Source organism: Takifugu flavidus, chromosome 15, assembly GCF_003711565.1.
Source record: "Takifugu flavidus isolate HTHZ2018 chromosome 15, ASM371156v2, whole genome shotgun sequence".
Classification (NCBI taxonomy): domain Eukaryota; kingdom Metazoa; phylum Chordata; class Actinopteri; order Tetraodontiformes; family Tetraodontidae; genus Takifugu; species Takifugu flavidus.
Window position 1 is genome coordinate 3333487 of NC_079534.1, and position 17435 is coordinate 3350921.

Below are 17435 nucleotides of genomic sequence, written 5' to 3' on the forward strand. Positions count from 1 at the left end.
CCGGCTCCTCTCATCCGCCACCACAACCGTTGTACTGGTGGAAATATCCAGGCGCTAGAAGACACGGCGAGGGGGGGAAAAAAATAAACGATTTAACCTCCCCGTCATGAGGTTTACTCGACCGTAAACAGCACAGCAAGGAGACGTCGCCCTTGCACACGTATCCCCTCCAGCTTGTTGTCTCCACAAAGTGCCTGAAACCTGTTTGGGGCTGGCGTGCACACACGACGTCCGGCCAGGTCGTGCGGCCCGGCCAACCGGCTCCTGCCTGCCAAACACATGGGCGGCGAACACGACTCTCCAGGCTGCATCTGAGCGAGCCGCATCCAGCCGGACATGATCGCAGGACTCCAGGGGAGAGCCAAGGAGCAGAGCCACAAATGTGTAAGGAAAATTCACTAAGTTGTAATAGGAGGAGAGGGAGAAGGGAGCTTTTAATCCCCTCTCTCTCTCTCACACACACACACACACACACACACACACACACACACACACACACACAGTCTCCCCTGGATGGGTAAATCAGCCCTTTCAAGCTCTCTCTTCTGCCTGGCCCTGTTCAACTGTGTTTCTTTAATAGAGAGGGAGCGGTCGTCTTCTTTTACAGACACACACACACACACACACACTCACTCTGCCATTCTTCCAGAGTCCATCTACAACTGTCGACTAAAGATAGTGGACTTACAGCATGTGTAGGGACTGGGGGCGGGGGGGGAGGGGGGTACCTGCTGAGAGAAGCACGTGTGTGTGTGTGTGTGTGTGTGTGTGCTCACCTGTAAGAGACTGATAATAATTTGCTATTAAGTGATAAGGACACAGGTAATGGCTTTTTGAAATGGGAGCGCGGTGAAGATGTGCTGATTAACATGAATATTCTAATGTTATCATCAGCCTGTAATCAGGCGATGACTCGGCGTTCATAATGGCGACGCCAGTCACGATGGCGCCCGCCGAAAGAGGGCAGCTCCCGATTCACCGGGTTCACGCGACAGAAATGTGCCCTGGGTCCAAAGGGGACCGTCGAAGGCTTCAAAACAGTGAGCCTTGAATATCGAGCTTCTCTCACTTGTTTTCCGAGGGTTTGTTTTTAAAGCCGATGAAACCTGGACGTGGTCACGATCCTGTTGACTGAGGTTCGAGCCTGCAGAGAACACGGTTAAACTGGAATGCACGTTTCTAGCTCCAGTAAATATTCCCGTGAGCTCTCTTCATCAAGGTAATTAGTCATTACTGAAACTCCCCTGTGGCTTCATATGATGTATCGACGCGTTTCTTATCAAAGATCAATACTGATAACGAGTTATTACAGGAAAATGAGCAGAGGTAAAACTCAATTTATGAGATGGAGGAGGGGGCGAGGGGGTCTGAGAGAGGGAAAGGGTGAGGGAGGGGGAGAGAGACGGGGAGAGAGAGAGAGAGGGAGTAAGTGGGAATGAGGGAGGGAGGGAGACTGATTCTGGATCAGCGTTTGTTCTTCTTGGACTCAGTTTTGCGACCGGCTGACGGGCAGAACAGGCGACGGAGGAAACTCGCTTCGATCCTGGCAGAGCGGAGACATTTGGAGGTAAAAAAAAAAAAAAAATCGCCGCTTGTCCGATTATAAACGCGCCGTCGTTGCTGTCGCGGTTCTTCTTTTCCTCTTGTCCTCGCGGCGGCCAGGCTGACCGAGGATCAGGGTCGTACACGGGAACTGCGTTTTTCTCTGTCTGCACATTTGACACTTTGATTATTGATTCCTGATGTCCCCTGAACTGTTTCCGTGAAAGGGATGCTCCGGTTCGTGCGGAGCGACTCTGCGCGTATTTTCGGACAAAGGTTTTAAGGTAATAAAAGTAGATCTCAGTTAAAAAAAGAAAACATCGTTATTGAAGTTAATCCGCGACAACAGATGTTGCATAATGAGCGACACTTGGCAGACAGCCCTCATTAGGAGCCTGGTCTTATCGATGCGGGACCAGTCCCCTGACGCACGCGCGTCCCCCCGCAGCTCCTACGGAGGAATTCGCCGCCACAGTTGTCGTCCGCATCGATCGATCCTCACTTTGATCCATTTGCCGATCTGTAGTTGTTGCTTTTTGGGTGATCGCCGAGGGAGTCAGAAGGCGATGTCGCCTTTTTTCCGGCGCATAACGGAACCGGCGCAACGCTTTTGCGCGTGTGCGCACTCCTAAACGTCTGCGGCAGTTAACGAAAGAGCGGCGGGGGGGGGGGAGGGGGGGCAGCGGCTGACGGACTGTAACGCAGACACCCCCCGGGGCTGATATTCTACCTGCACGCCGTGCGTGTGCGCGGTCCGTCTGTGGTCCGCTGCGTCGCTAATGAGGGTGATCGGCTCCGACTCGCCCGGAATCCTCCGCTTAATTGCGCCCATTTATTACGCGACCCCATAAGTCTGCGATAATAACTGTGCCGCGCGTCCACGGGGGTCGTGCTGGACCAATCAGCTTCTTGTTCCCGCGCCGTGAACAAATGGGGGTGATTTAGCGCGCGGCGCTCTTTGGGGGGGGGGATCTGCCGGATTTGTGATCTTCTGAGGTCGCGTCGATTGTCGCTCGCGCCAACTGGCCCTTTTGTTATTACAGGCGCGAGACGTGTCTGTGCGTGATCTGTGCATGTTCAGCCGGCTCTTTCAAACAGGGATCTTTGCAGCTGGGTCATGACACACACATGCACACGTGCACAAACGCGTCAGATCACCGAGATTTGTCTGTGACCACAGGAGACATCGTCCTCGTCACACCTTTGGTCTCCGGGCCAGAGGAGGGTCCACGTTTGTTGGCACGCGCCCGTCACGAACCTCTCAGCGGGTCTTAAATCACGCGCTCTCCTGGCGGGATGTGGTTGCGTCAGCATTCGGTGAATAATTTATCCCACGCCAGATGTGGACTGATGAGCAATCAGGAGGGGAGAGGGGAGACAGGAGAGGGGAGACGGGGCTGGGTGAGAGGTGGAGGGAGGCGAGGTGAAAGGAAACAAAGGGAAATGAAGGGACGGGAGAGGATGTGTCGGTGGAAGGGACAGGTCGCTGACTTATGCTGCCGATAAACCTGCCCGAGAAATCACTGCTGGAAGGAGAGGAGCCGCGGCCGTGGAAGGAGAGGGACACGGCAAATCCCATTAGTGGACATTACTTTGTATTACGGCTGACAGTGAACAAAGGAGTTGAGGATGGATGGGGAGAGCAGGGGCGGAATTGTCCCTCCAGGAGTTTTTCCGACTTCTTAGCAGCCTTCAGTTGTGCTCGCTGCCACGTTTGAGAGCACGTTGCTGCTACCAGGTGGGAAGAGCAATTTGTTTTCCTGAAAATGGCTCAAGCTTAAGAGCAACTCGCAGGATTTCCACCAAAGCCCATCGCAACATGATTTTGTATTAATCTCTGTGGACAAGTGCACCACATCTTCTGATTAAACTGGCTTAACTCGTTCCAGTCCGGACTGTTTCCACTGGAACGCTCTGGGCCATGATGGGAATGATGCCCCGATGGGAACCTTTGCTCGTTTTCCGTTGTTCTCGCGTCTGTTGTCCAGTCGCTGAAGTACCGGATGCTTTTGTCTGGAACGTTGGGGAGCTCTCGCACACGCTGCGCCCGGAGAAGCCCCTCCTACTCGGTAACCAGTAACCCAGGCAACCGTGCCGATTGGGCACGATGGCGGGTTGGGTCGGGATTGCTTGAATTTGCATTCCTCGGAGGGCTGAGAGAGGGAACAATGCTGGCCCGCTCCGCCCTCCAAAGACAGGAAGTAGCGATGGCAAAGTCGGAAGATGCACTTGGGAGCGGCTCTGGAATCCGGGCCTTGATTGAAAATCATCGTTCGGCTTTTCAGACCCAACTTTGTTGCTCGGCGAACTTTTACTTGTAAGACGGATAGCTTGCTAATTATGCGGCGGATAATCCCCTGGCTGCCCCTCTCAAAAACTCAATCAAGCTCCATCAGCGACGGGGCCCCCGAAGGCGCCCGACGTGCTTCCGAACATGCAGATCACCCTTGGATGGCGAGGAATAAATGGCTCCGCAGACGCCGTCGCCCCCTTATGGGAAACAAGCTGAAAATGGTAAACGATCAGTAGGATTCTGTTTTTGATTCATTCCTAATGAGAATAGGAGAACTCCCCCCCCCAAGTTTTGAACCCATCGGGGCTTTTTTTGTGTGGCGGGAGACGGACAAGCGCTATTCATTAGCTGACAATTCGCTGGAATGAATCAGACAACGTGGCCTCGCAGGGATCCCCGTGAAGAACAAGGAAATAAATGCTCAGTGCTCAAGACGTGCGCCGTCCCCAGGGCCGCCGGAGTAATGCAGTGGTAGAATTCCCCGTCCGATCCTTTCAAACAGGAGAGGAAACCGGAGGAGCTTCCAGGATCTAATGTTGTCTCAGATCCTGCTTATTATTCCTCTCTTCTTGCTTTCCAGGCACAGGGGAAAAGGAGTGAGCGGCGTGAAACCTTCAGCGTGGCTCTCTTCCTCCTCCTTTTGAACAGGAAGTGAAGAGCCGTTGACTCCGGAGCGACTCCGAATTTCAACGGTATCGTCCCCAATTACCGACTCGAGGCAAGTGACTGACGAGCAGTTCCTCGCCCGCACGCGCCTCCTCCCTTTTAAACTCCGGCTCGATGTGAAGGATAAAGCGGCGCGTGCTCCTCTGGTGCCCTTTGATGGTGATCGTGCATCAAAGGAAGCGAAAGGCGCAGATTGCTGACTTTGGGTTTTTAAGGCGGCGGATTAGCCAAAGGTTTCGAAACAAGCAACTCCCTGGAAAAAATGTCGGGGGATTTAGCCGGAACATCCTTCACACTTTTACCCATCATCCCTCAGCTGCAGCTGCAGCATCCCCAGGCGGAGGTTAGAGGCGTGCACGCCGACCTCAGGCTGCGCACGGATACGTGGAGGCGCATCCTCTCATAATGGTTATTGAGGGAACGGGGGGAGGGGGGGGGGGTCATTTTGATGTGCTACAGCTGGCAGGTTTTTTTTTCCCCTTCTCAATGGATGCTGCAGAGTCTGTCACGCTCCGACTGCTCTCAGGCTGCCATCGATGTTTATTAGCATGGCGCCGCAGACGTTCCGGCTAGCGCGAGAGGAGTCGCGCTATACGACTTGCGAAAATATTGCGTAATCGCCGTCCCCACGCCATTAAGGCGAACTATGATGGACAATAGCCGGGGGAGTGGGAGAAGCCCGGGGCACCGGCGCCGGAGCGCACGTCTACTTTAGCTGTCAGACGTGCTAGTTCGTCCCTCGTTGGGTCATCAGACGACTAATTACACCCAAGCTGTTCAGAGAAGTGAGACACTTGAGCGCTTAGAATATGGAGCAGTTGGTCAGTTGGTCCAACTCCCAGTCCAGTGATGGGATTGCTGGGATGAAGGAGGGTAAAGAACAGCTCAGCGGGAGGCACAATTACACCTCGAGAGGCTGCCACAAGCTCTGTGTGTGTGTGTGTTCTTTGTATCACACGCCGCTGAGCCCAGGAAAAGGGCCCGTTTGTTGTTGGTTGTAGCTGTTGGTTTGTAGACGCGCTGCCACCGGCTTGAATATTGGAGCAGTGATTCAAAGTGAATTTTTATTTTTATTTTTTTGAACGTCTGCCAGGAGTCGGCTTCTGTTTCAACGCGGAGCATTTTTCTCGCCTTTGTGTCGTGTCTTCTTGGGAATATTTCAGCGCAGACACGCGCCAGGTACAGGCCGTTCACCAGACAGACCTTGGGAATGGTTCGAGTTATGTGACTGTGATGTTTGTGGGTTTGTTTTAATCGTGTATAAGCGCTGATTTAAAGGGCTGTGATCTGATGACCTTCTGGCTGTTTCCCACAGGGGCTAATATAGTCGGTGCATTAGTTGTCCATGTGATAGGTGCGTTAATGTTCACCTCCTCAGAGCTTTTATTGATATGTTGAGGGTCTTTAGTCATTATCAAGCTTCTGGTTGCTTTGCCTGCATCACTCATTGTAGCAGCTGTGATGCTAACAGGGCTGAATTAGCATTAGCTTTGCCCTGGTGTTTGCAGTAATACTGTCATACTGTTGGCTATCATTAAGACCCAGTGTTTATGCCTGGAATCACATGCAGATATTTTGTATTTTGATAATACTCAGTAGTGGAAGTTGCAAAATTTAGGCACGTGTCCTGGGGTTTAGCTTGTGTTCTGTTAGCCACCAGCGCTAAGCCACTAATTTGCTGTTGATAGTTAATTTCTCCTGATGTTTAGATAATTGTTTAATTGCTTGAATAGTAAAGTCCTCTGCTCATTTAATTGGCTAAATGAGCCCTCAAGATGTAAATGATTGCTTCTCCTGCGACTTGCGCGAGAAAGTTTAGGAGAAGAAGCTCGTGATTCACCCCTTTACCAAGAGGTACGAAAAGCCTTTTCTGTTAGAATTTAGATCAACTGTGTGGTTTTTACTGCCAGGGAAGCTCGTTCCATTCTCTAAACGTGTGACTCATGGAGGTAGGAGGACTGAGGAATCCAAGTGGAGAACAGGATGAAGAAAACAGCCATTTGATCTCAGTGGCACGCAGCAGCTCGCATTACCTCCATGATCGCTGGCAATATAGGTGGAATCTCAGCTGCAGACAAATGAAAGCAGCTAAAATGAGTGCTTCGCCGCACTGAGGCCCACATTTATTGCAAAATTAGGTTTTTGCTATTAAATCTAGGAGACAATAGCAGAATGGGGCCAACTCTTCTGGGGAGACACTTAAATCTGACACCTTTTCTAGGTAAAGACACCCGTCTATTTGCTAAATGCCCACATCTCTGCTGGATCGAAGGTCCCTGTAACCAAGCGTTGGGGTATTTATGACTTGCATAGAAAGGTGAAACGTCTCTTTATCGCCTTCCATTGGTCCACCTGTGCATTTGGACGCCTCTAGCGGTGACAACCTGCAGCATCTGTGCATTACATCAGGGCCTTAAAAGTTCCTATATGGGCTGTACAGACACCGCCTGCGACCACTCTGGGGCTGTAAATACGGGCGGCGCTGCCATAAATGTCGTAATCTTACAACCTTTTACGATGACAGGTGAGGCCAGTTTCTCAGTGGGCCCGCTGAAGGTGTCTGAAGTCACTGATCTCTGGTAAAGTGCCATAAATTAGAGGGCTTCTGTGGGTGAAAGCTGGAGTTTGGATCTTTTTTATTCAGCTCCTCATCGAGACGTAGCAAACAACTGACTGTTTGTTGTCGTGAAAGCACTGGCAGTAGTTATATAATTTCACACACTGGGTGAGCGTCGCAGGTGCCAATGGCTTTAGAATTACACCCTGGGGAGCTTTCTTGAAGGGAGACTTTTGAATGGAAATCTCTGCTTGTGCAGGAGGTTGCAAATTTTCTTTCTGACTATTCATCACTTCTCCAATTGAGCTCCTCTTTCTCGCTGTCGGTACTTTGGAATAAATGCAGCACGCGCCCCAGGTGAAAGTAGCGCGTAGGTGCTAGCTAGCGCGGGCAGAAACGATCATGTTCTGTGTCAGAGCTAGCTACAGGATAAGCTTCCACCTATGACACTGGGTCCTGCAGGAAGGGAGTAAATCCTGTTGTAAATCTGCCTTCATGGCGATAATTAGCTCATTCCTTCGCTAAATTGCCTCCTGCAGGACTCTGATTGGGTTCTACGCGCGCGGCATCGACGCAGCCTGTTCCTCCGCTTCTCTGGGACCGAGGGGCACATTCTGAATGACTGTAGGACAATGATGAAGTGATAGACGCAGCCGTACACCCGGGGACTGAGACGTGCAAGGCCGCGAGTCTGATTCCCACGAACGGCGGTTCTCCTCCAGCTTGATGTATGAAGACTGGTTACAGACGTGCTGGCTTAAGAACAATCTCCACATCCAAGGCCCTGCCGCCTTGTAAAGCTCCCTCTCTTCTTAGTTTTAATACTGAACCAGTCTGCTGTTGGACCGAGATGTGGAGAAAACGCTTCCCAGCTTCACCTAAATCATTACCCACACATCAAACACCATCTGCGTTTCACGCCGCCGCTTTGAAGATTCTTTCCTCATCAGCGTTGTGCCTAAAGGAAACTCCAGAAAAGTGTGTGAAAGCGAGTACGCGCATGCAGAAGAGCTCGGGCTACGCGGAGCGGAGCGGCTTTCCGCCTATTTTCACCCAGCGGTCGCTCCGTAAAACCACCAACACTGGACTCTCCTGTTATTTGGCCTCTGGGTGGCTGCTCAGAGATGGAGTCAGCTGATCCAGTCGCACAGCAGTTGGGGGTGGGGGGGGGGGGGGGGGGGCGAAGTGTCAGCGGACGTGCAGCTGTTTGCAGCCGCGTCAGACGGAGGGAGGCAGAAGCTAACACGTGCAATTCTGGGACATGACCGAAAACTGTCTCGTTAGAGTGCATCAGGAAATGGATGAAAGGGAGAATTCCCTCCGTGTGGGAGGTGGTGGTGGTGGTGGGGGGGGGGGGGGGCGCGTGCACATCCCTGAAGTGTGCGCGTCCTAAGTCGAACCCAGACGGTAAAGAGCCGCTCTGGCCGTGATAACACGCCGGACATGCCGCAGAGTCAACTGGCTGAAAGCACCTTTCAAAGGTTGACTGATGGTGTTGAACATGGGAAATGGCAGCACTTTGTGGGCCTTTCCCAGCTCAAAACACACATCCAGAGGGAACGTTCCTACCTCGCTATCCAAACACGCCTATTTTTTATTTATTTTTTCATTTTCTTTTAAGACTCCCCGGAGTAGATCCAGTTTCGGCGTGCATCCGGCCTCTCAGGAATTACAAGGGGTGAGCCGCGGAGCATGAAGTTCATCAGAGGCGCAATAAATGTAGCGCACTTCACTTGTCTCGCGTGATATTTCAGCGCCGAGATCCACTTGAGAAGGCTTTTTGATGAATGGCCAATTAGAAGCAGACTCCTCAAGCCCGGTGGCTGACTGATCTCTTTTTAATGGCGTTCTTCTTCCTCTGATAAAACGCAAAAATGAATCATCGATACTCCGGCCCCTGAAGAGCACGGAGATGAGAATTTAAATGTAACCGGGAGTGCGGCGGCGCCGCGGGGCGTGGAGCGCGGCGACTTTTGAGCTAATGGCGGTCAGGGCCGATCACCCTCTGCTGCACCTGGATGGGGTTTGGCAACATTATGGAGTTTATAATCCGCTCATTGTTCCACTTTATCCACATTGATCTGCAGATTGTACGTAGTTAGCGGAGCAGACCGGCTGCGCGCCTTTTTAAAAATGTTTTCATTTGTTCCTCAGTGCCCCCCCCCCCCCACGGTGCCACATTGAAACTGCACTGCTGCGCTCTTGATGCTTTAAGCAAAAACTAATTTCAATGCATAATTAATGCGCTGGAGAGGGACCGATAGGGGGAAAACAGCCTTAAATGTTCAAACAAAGGCTCTTTTCTTGACTGGCAACTCGCTCCAAAGTGGCCAAGATCTGTTTCCTGTTTGTAGTGGGGGGGGCACCACTTAACAGTTTAGGCTAGTAGCGTTCAGAGGCCCCTCCAGTCACTTTTGGACCACCCGCTGAGTGTCATGGATCTTCGCTCTGGTTGGTGTTTTTGCTGCTCGGCCACTGGAGGTTCCGTCAGTGTCTCTGAACTAACGGAACCGGTCCAGAATCAGGCGTCGGCGGTCCTTTTCAAACCTGTGGGGAAACTGCAGGTTTATATATACATCCCCCCTCCTCCGACTCTTCTTGTTCCCTCGGCACAATGCGCCCGGGCCGAAAATTGCCAACCGGACCTTTCACACACCGGCACAATGGCGGCTTCCCGGGCAGGTGGGCACTTGGAGCGATACAGAGGGAATCTTATTTGTTGGATTTGGACTTCATAAACGTCATCATCATCTCGGCTACTCTGAATTGCGGCGCCGCTCAGCGGTGACCCCAATTTTTGTGTGGGGCCTTGAATGGAGGATGCGCTCCGGTCTCCTCAGGTGCACCGGCAATCGAGGCAACAAAGAGGACTTTTGGAGCGTGGAATGTTGGCATGTTTGCTATGGATGTTCATCCACGTCCGTGCTCTGATTTAATAATGAATTTGCCGCCCTGCTGGCTGGAACCGTCAGCGTCTTCCCTCCAAATGAAGTTTTTCTGACTGTGCCGCTGCCAAATATAAACTATGTAGAACATTAGTGTAACAGCCCACGCTCTTAGAATTTAGATTTGTTCTTGAGTGCGCGCCAAATGGCCTCTATATTTTATGAGCCTTCTCTCCACTAACATACCATCTTGAGACTAATTATCATAGTCGCTCTCAAACACAAAGCTCGTTTATTATCGCGCTGACATCACATTTGTTTTGGCTCGGCCTACATGGCTTTGGAATAATGCAACGCCGGAGTCGTGTTCTGAGCGCGGCGCCGCGCGGTTTCGACCGAGCTCCTTGTTCCTTGTTGCAGCAAGGTTGTTCTCTGTCTTGTCGCTTGTTCCTCTTCAAGTGGACTGGAAATCTTCCCGTGCACGTGAGCGGCTCACTGGGGAGCCACTTCTGATACTCGGGAAGCAGTTTTCCTCTCTCGGCTGTGGCCTAGAAATGCCTTGATACTTTTTCTTATGGTAATACTTTTCCCCCAAGTATATTGTATCTGTATGCTGTACCGGTTATTTATATATTTGTTGAAAGACTATAAATAATAACTGCACATGTGTATGTATATATTCAGTATGTCTATAGCTTGGAAAATGGATACAGTTCATGGAAGAAGAATTCCCTTATCAGCTGTAGGATTGAGGATCCATAAAATTAGTTGAACATAAAGGAAAAGATCACGCCAATCACGTCACACCTGTTCTGCTTTGGTGTTTCTCCAGGATGATAAAATGCTGCCACGCGGCGCAGGATCGTGCGCGCCAGTGCTCCGAGATTACGTGACAGATACGCCGCAGGCGCGGAAAATCGTAGACGGCGTTTTGTGTGAATTAATTATAATTGACGTCTGTGTCTGCGGAGACCTGCACGTGCGCAGTAATTAGCTGTTCTTTCGTGGGGATCAGCCGAGTGGCTGTCGTTCACGAGGAGGCGCCGAAAACACGGGCGTTTATGGGAATAGATGCAGCGGCTGATCCGTCAGATTACAGTTAAAGCTGCTAACATGCTACAAGCTACGGGCGGCTAAATGATAGCTTCACGACATTGGAGTCGAAAAACCTAGATTCATCGGCTAATTAAAAACGACAATGACGTTATTACATCAGTCACATTTGCATTCTTTTACACCAAAATGCACCAGATGCTCCGACTTCTAATGCTCCCGTTCTCCTTAATATCCCGCCTGATTGATAGTTCTCAGGCCGTTTTGTTGTTCCCATGGAAATGGAGTTTAGTGAATCCCACTAATGTAATCAGACACAATAAGCGACGACACCTGAGTGGGTGTGTTGGGTTGTTGAGCCTAATGTGTTGTGCTGCAAAACAGGGGAATATCATTGTTATTACTCAATGCCACCATTAGCCGAGTTAAGGCGTAATACAGGCTGACGGATCTATTTCAGTCGGAGGATTTGACTGAGTATCATCACATCGTGGAGGGATGCAAAATGTTTCACCCTTTAGAAAAGGTCGAACAATGCAAATTGCATTTGGGATTCATTAAGGAGAATCTGCCCGCTCGTGTCTCCGAGCAAGAATGATTTAAAACGTGAAAAATACCCCAAAATTAGCTTGCATCCTCTTGTATCATTTGCTGCTGGCGGGTGGGCTGACCCGCTGCGACCTAAAGCTGTGCCTCGGGCACGGCCCTGGTCGGCCTGTCTCCATCACAGGGCCTCAGGAAGCGAACAATGAGCCCAGATTTGTTCTTCAGTGGCATCTCCTGCAGCTCCCCTGAGCCTGGACCTTCTCAATGGAAGGGAGAACAAGCAGCAACGCTACCACAACATCAGGCATGCGGGAGGCAGGAATAAACCCCGCAGCAGCTGCTGGGCAGCTTTTAGGCTGTAAATTAAAGAATCAACCTTAAAATATGGGATGTGTGAGTACCAACACCAGGTATCGGGATGATATCGGCCTTATTTTAAAGTATCGGTACTCTGAAAGGTTGTCGATACCAGCTCCCAAGACTTAAGGCAACCACCCCCAAACTTTGAGTTGCACTCCTCCCCACAAGATGGCGCTGTGCCGGTCATCGGCAAATATCGTGCTGTAGACGACAGAAACACGGCTGCTCCCATCACGAAAATGTTGCCAATTCTGTGTTAAAGAACGTTGCAGAACACGAACTCTGCTAAATGAAAGCTGCGAGAATCGCTGTGAGGAGTAATTTGTTTAAGAGCAGTAAATTGCTAAAACACCTCCGGGTGAAACACGAGCTGGATTGAGATGTATTTATATATGTAAAGTACGAGTGGTATCGAAACTGGGTTTAAGTTGTTTGAGAGAATCCTCCCTGTAGACCACCGTGATAAATTGGATGACGGTCAAATGTTTATAGGACACCAAATTACCAACAAGGTCATTTATAACGTTGTTATAATTGTTTCCTCCGTGGAGATTTGAAGAGCAGGCGAGCATTTTTCCACCCGGAGGCCGCGAGCACAAAACAAATAGAGAAAAATACCCAAAGAACGAAATACCGCGTTTGCAAGTTCAACCTGTTTGTCGATACCGAATTGATTTGCTTGCCGTCCAAAATGGCTCAAACCTAAAAGTGATTTTCACCATGTAAAAAAAAGTGTTGAGAAGAAACAGAAACTCCTCATTATGTCCGCCGAGGACGCCGTTTCACACCTGGATTGGCAGGAGTTTCTACTTCTGGATGCGTTTCAATTAAACCTGACGGAGGGTGGAAAGATTCAGGAGATTTAATTTAGGAACTGTTGCACCTCAGAAGTGTTTGCGCTAATGAGTTATTCCTGTTTTTCCGTCTGAGTTTAGCGCTCCAGCGCCACACAATTAGGCCAGACTGTTCATCTTCATCTGTTGCTCGCGGCTCTCCGCACGGCGGCGAATCGCAGGTGCGACTGCGCGTTTGTTCGGAGGCTTCCGAGATGCTCTTTTCCCTTTAGGCAGCATCGGTTGAGGGCGCCTGCCCAGCCGGTATTCCCACAGTGGCATCTATCACCGAACACTTCGCAGTAACCTTCGTTTTCCCGTCCAAGCCTTGAATTCAACACGCTACGCGCAGGTCTGCTCGAGCGTGACAGACTGGCACATTTGCCTCAGTGCTGTGGTGTCTCAACATGCTAAATATTCCATTCTTCCTCTTTCGCCACCCTCTGTTTGCGCCCTTCCAGGCAGTGACGTGCGCAATATGGCAAACGTTAGCAATGACACACATGCCTGTGGTCGTGTTCCTCCAGTGACCCGTCACCATAGAGGATATAGGGGGGAACCAGCAGGGGATGTGCTGCGAGAGAGCATGTGTTCTAGTTAGCCACATCTAAGTGAAGCGTACTGATGCAGGCCTGGCAGATGAGTGCAGAGTGAAAGCCCGTTCCAGTTCCGGTCCATCATGCTCTGGCTCCCTCCGCGGGCCTGCCGTGTACCGTCTGCACAGCGCTGCCGGGTAACGTGAAGCTAGCGTGACAGCCTTGGCGGGAGAACAGCACGGCCTGGGACAGGTGAGGGTCCCATGAAAGATGGAGGTTGGGAGATTAAAAGGACACTGCACAAGGGCACCTGAAGACATGGGGGCGGGCGCTGTATGGGGTTCCCTGTTAAATGGCGCGGGTGATGAATGAGGGCCGGAACCGGCGCTGGTACATCAGCATGCGACCATGGTGATGTCACCAAAGGCCCCGGGGAACACAACCCATCCCACTAAATTTGACTTCTGTTTCATCTGCGACATGGCGCTCCAAGGTTACCGAATAAGTTCTGCTTAGGGTGTGAAATGGTTCTGATTGTGTGTTGGCTGGCATGTTGGCTCACTTGAAAGTGTGTGTGTGTGTGTGTGTGTGCGTGCGGTGGTGGGGTGCTCCCAGTGGGGATTGTATTTCGGTTAGTCAAGCCTGACAGATAACAGCCCACTGCGCTCGTCACATCTATTATTGAGGGGACAGGAAATTGATCGGCTCTAACGGTGAATGTTACCCTGCCTGCCTCCGAGCCTTCCCTCTTCTTTCTCCTCTCTCCACCGCTGTGTTCCACCTCCACCCCTCTCCCTATTTTCGCTCGCCATTCATTCCCTCCCTTTCGGCTGCCCGCTGCCCTTGTTTTCCGTCATCGCTTTACTTTCCTTACTTTGCTTTGCCCTCCATTCCTCAACCTTCAGCGCTGTCCTACTTCCTCTGCAATGTCCTCCTCCTTTTCTTTGCTAGTATAGATGTCAGGACGTGCTGACGAGCAGCAGGGTCGTGCCCGCTTCTGGCGCCAATCATCCTCGCCGCTTTATTAACGGTAAAAGTTTTCTGCCGCGGCTGACTGCGTGAATAATTGGACTTGGAGTTTCCTGGCAGGCTCTTGCTCTTGTTGAAGTTGTTGCTCCTCTGTATATCAACACAGCCGTCTCCTCTTGCATCTCGGCGTGCAGCGGCTCTTTTCAGCCGCCCTCCCGGTCTCCTCATTTACCCCTCGCGTCATCAGCGAGACATCACGACTCCGGCTCACCTTTGATCACGCTCCCCGGGAGCTCTTCGGCGCTGGGAAACTCAAGTGTTTTATCTTTGTTGTGTGACAATTCGGCTCTGGAATAAGACCACGTGTTGCCAGCCAACACGGCGATTTGCGAAGAAAGCCTCATTTGAGCTCAATTCATCATCGAAAGATTGCCCCGGCTTTTATTGATAATTGCTTTTTTCCGTTTAAAGGGACGGCGCTCCAACCGTCAGTCGTGTAAACACGAGCGATGCAGCTGTTGCCGCAATTAACTTCTCACTTTCCCTAATGAAAGGATTAATCCGCCCGCAAATCTCTCGGCTTCCTTTCAAATGCCAAGCCTCCATTCAGCGAGATGGCAGGGGAATAAAGGCGGCCCGCGTGGCAGAAAATGGGGGCTATCTATAACCGGAGCCACAAGTCACACTCAGCCGCTCAGCCTGCCGTCGTGTCATCAAGACCCCTTTATTGCTGCGGAACAAGAGACACCCTTAGCCAACTGCTGTTTGAAGACTTCCTGAGCGGAGAACGAGTGCCTGGTTCCACAGGAAGGCCTCTCCGGGTCCACGACCAGCCCCCCCCCCACTCTCTCCAGAACTCCTTGGGATTGATGGGAAACTGTTTTGCCTCCCACTGACGGCTGAAAGCCAGAAAGTGAGGAGCTTTCTGTTGCTGGAGGAAGACGTGCACAGGCAGTCGAAGGTGAATGGCAGCCTGGTGAGACCGGAGCAGAGCTCGTGCTAAATCTTTGGAACTATCGATTGGGCGTATTGATCAGTTATTTTTTTCTTTACACCTCACAGACGGGGATTAGGCAGGTGTGGAAATGGACAGATGGATCCGGTCGACGACGGGTGTCAATCCTCCTTCCTTCTGTGGTTCAGACATCCGTCGCAATGAGCGAATGCTTCCAGTCGCGGTCGATATTCACTAAAACCCGAGTTTTTAGATGTTCGTTTAGATTGTGCGCTCCCTTTTAAACAGCATAAGTCAATGCCACGGCGGGGAGGTGGCCTTGTGTCTGCACGGCGTTCCCAGCTGAGATCAAACCGCTGGGAAAAATCGAGTAAAAGCTGCTGCTTAGCCCATAAGCTGGGTCAGGAGGTGGCTGGGAAGGTAAGCTCCAGCTGCCGCCGAGTGGCACAGCCCTAAAAGAAAGTGGTGCTTTCGCCAACTAGATGATTCTGCTTTTTCGTTACATACAAAATACGTAATTTTCCCCAGCAGGAACGAGTTCTGAAGGTTTAATCAGCAGCTGATGGCGAACTTTAATACTTCCTTTGCAATTACCATCTCATTCATCAAAACCACAGCGTCCAATCGCGTCCTCCGTCCTCGGGCGGCCGCTGCAGTGTCCTCCAACAGCCGTGTCCTCCAACAGCCGTGTCCTCCAACAGCCGTGTCTCTTCTCTTGATTTACAGCCTTTTTGCTCCAAATGTAACTTTCTATTCATCTGCCAAAGCGACGGCCACTCCAGCGCACGTGGCTGCCATGAAACCGCTCTCACACACATCTAATCTCTCCCCGGTGTCGGAAATGAGGAGCTGGATACGAGCGGCACGAGTGGAAGGCGCCACTTGACCATTTGGCTGCGCATAATGGCGACGGGACGCGACGGAAGAACCGCTGCAATCGGAGCAGCGCGAAGTTTCCCCGACCTGTCGGAGAACAGCAGATTTAACGAGTTTTCTCATAAAAGTGGAGCCGTAACTCGCCCCCCCGCTCAGAATCCATCCTTTTATACACCAACTGTCGCCATTGATGACATTTGGCACATAATCCCCACGAGTGGGTTAAGTAGCGAAAGCGGGTGATTATTTTTATTTTCTCCTCGTTTTCTTGCGAACAGCTGAAACCGTAAACACGTTCGGGTTTTTTTTTGTTTCACACCGGTAATTACGTTAAATAGTTCTGCCATTATTATTTCCTCAACGACGGTTTCGAGAATGAAATATGTCGCATTCTTTTCTGCTGCGTACGAGCAGAAACGTGCCCTCGGAACGTAACTTAGCTGTCGATCAAGTCCGTTTTAGAGGCAGAGGTTTGCATTTAACTCCTCTAATTAACGATTGGAAACTTCAGAAGTCAGACAAATATGGGAATCCTTGGTTTAAACTCTCCATTTTGGAGTTTTAAAGACTTTTACGTGGTCATTTTTAACTCTGCGTGCAAACTTGTGCCCTCAAAAAGTTTGCCCCCATTCATTTGCCCCCGTTTCGCCCGTCACCATCGTCTGATTCCCCCACATGGGCTTGTGAATGACTTGCTGTCTGCTCCATTAACTTCAGAATGAGGAACACTTGGTTGTTGCTCATTAAATGCGTCAGAAAATAAAACCGGCCAAACAACGTTTCCGTTTCCGTACGTTTGTGGAGCCTAAGTAAGACTTTAGAAGTCTCTCGGCGGCGTCTTCGTACACCTATGTGGCCTCGACGGCCATTTTCCAAGGAAGCGGTTGAGTTTATCCACTTCAAATTAAATTTTAATGATATTTCGGTATGAGATTCTCGTTCCGTCGTTGCTCTGTTGTTTAATTAAACTGCCGTCTGCGGCTGCAGACCCGGAACAATTTAAATTCACGTGCTTTTGATGGTTTCTTTTGCTATTTTGGGATCCGTGGCCTGTTTCTTCCCCTCATTTCAGTTTGATTTGCATACATCACATAAACGTGCACGCCGCGGCGCTTACAGGGAACAACTCTGAGACGGGTTCTCTACAAAGGCGAGACAGGAAGAAGGACTTTTATCTGAGACAAACAGGCTGCTTTCATTGCTGCCGTGCGTCTTGCGTTCTGCTTGAGCTCAACAAAGTGATATTTGAAGGCGGATTAAGTCGTAGATTCATAAACAACCATCATCTTGATCCTCGACCCGCAGACCTCTTTATCTTTTCCATTATTAGTCTCTCTTCCTTCCACAATCCCATCCAGATAATC

General features: G+C 50.7%; 1 protein-coding gene across 2 annotated transcripts in view; it reads left to right on the forward strand.

Annotated features, from left to right (window-relative positions):
* Positions 1-1432: 1432 nt before the first annotated feature.
* Positions 1433-17435, forward strand: part of LOC130538571 (cadherin-24) — a 99745-nt gene continuing 83742 nt past the window's right edge. The window contains exon 1 of one of the 2 annotated variants that reach the window (XM_057056299.1): positions 1433-1567. The gene's annotated coding sequence lies outside the window, so the exon portion shown is untranslated. The remainder of the gene's footprint in view (positions 1568-17435) is intronic. The other variant, XM_057056300.1, reaches the window with a different exon arrangement.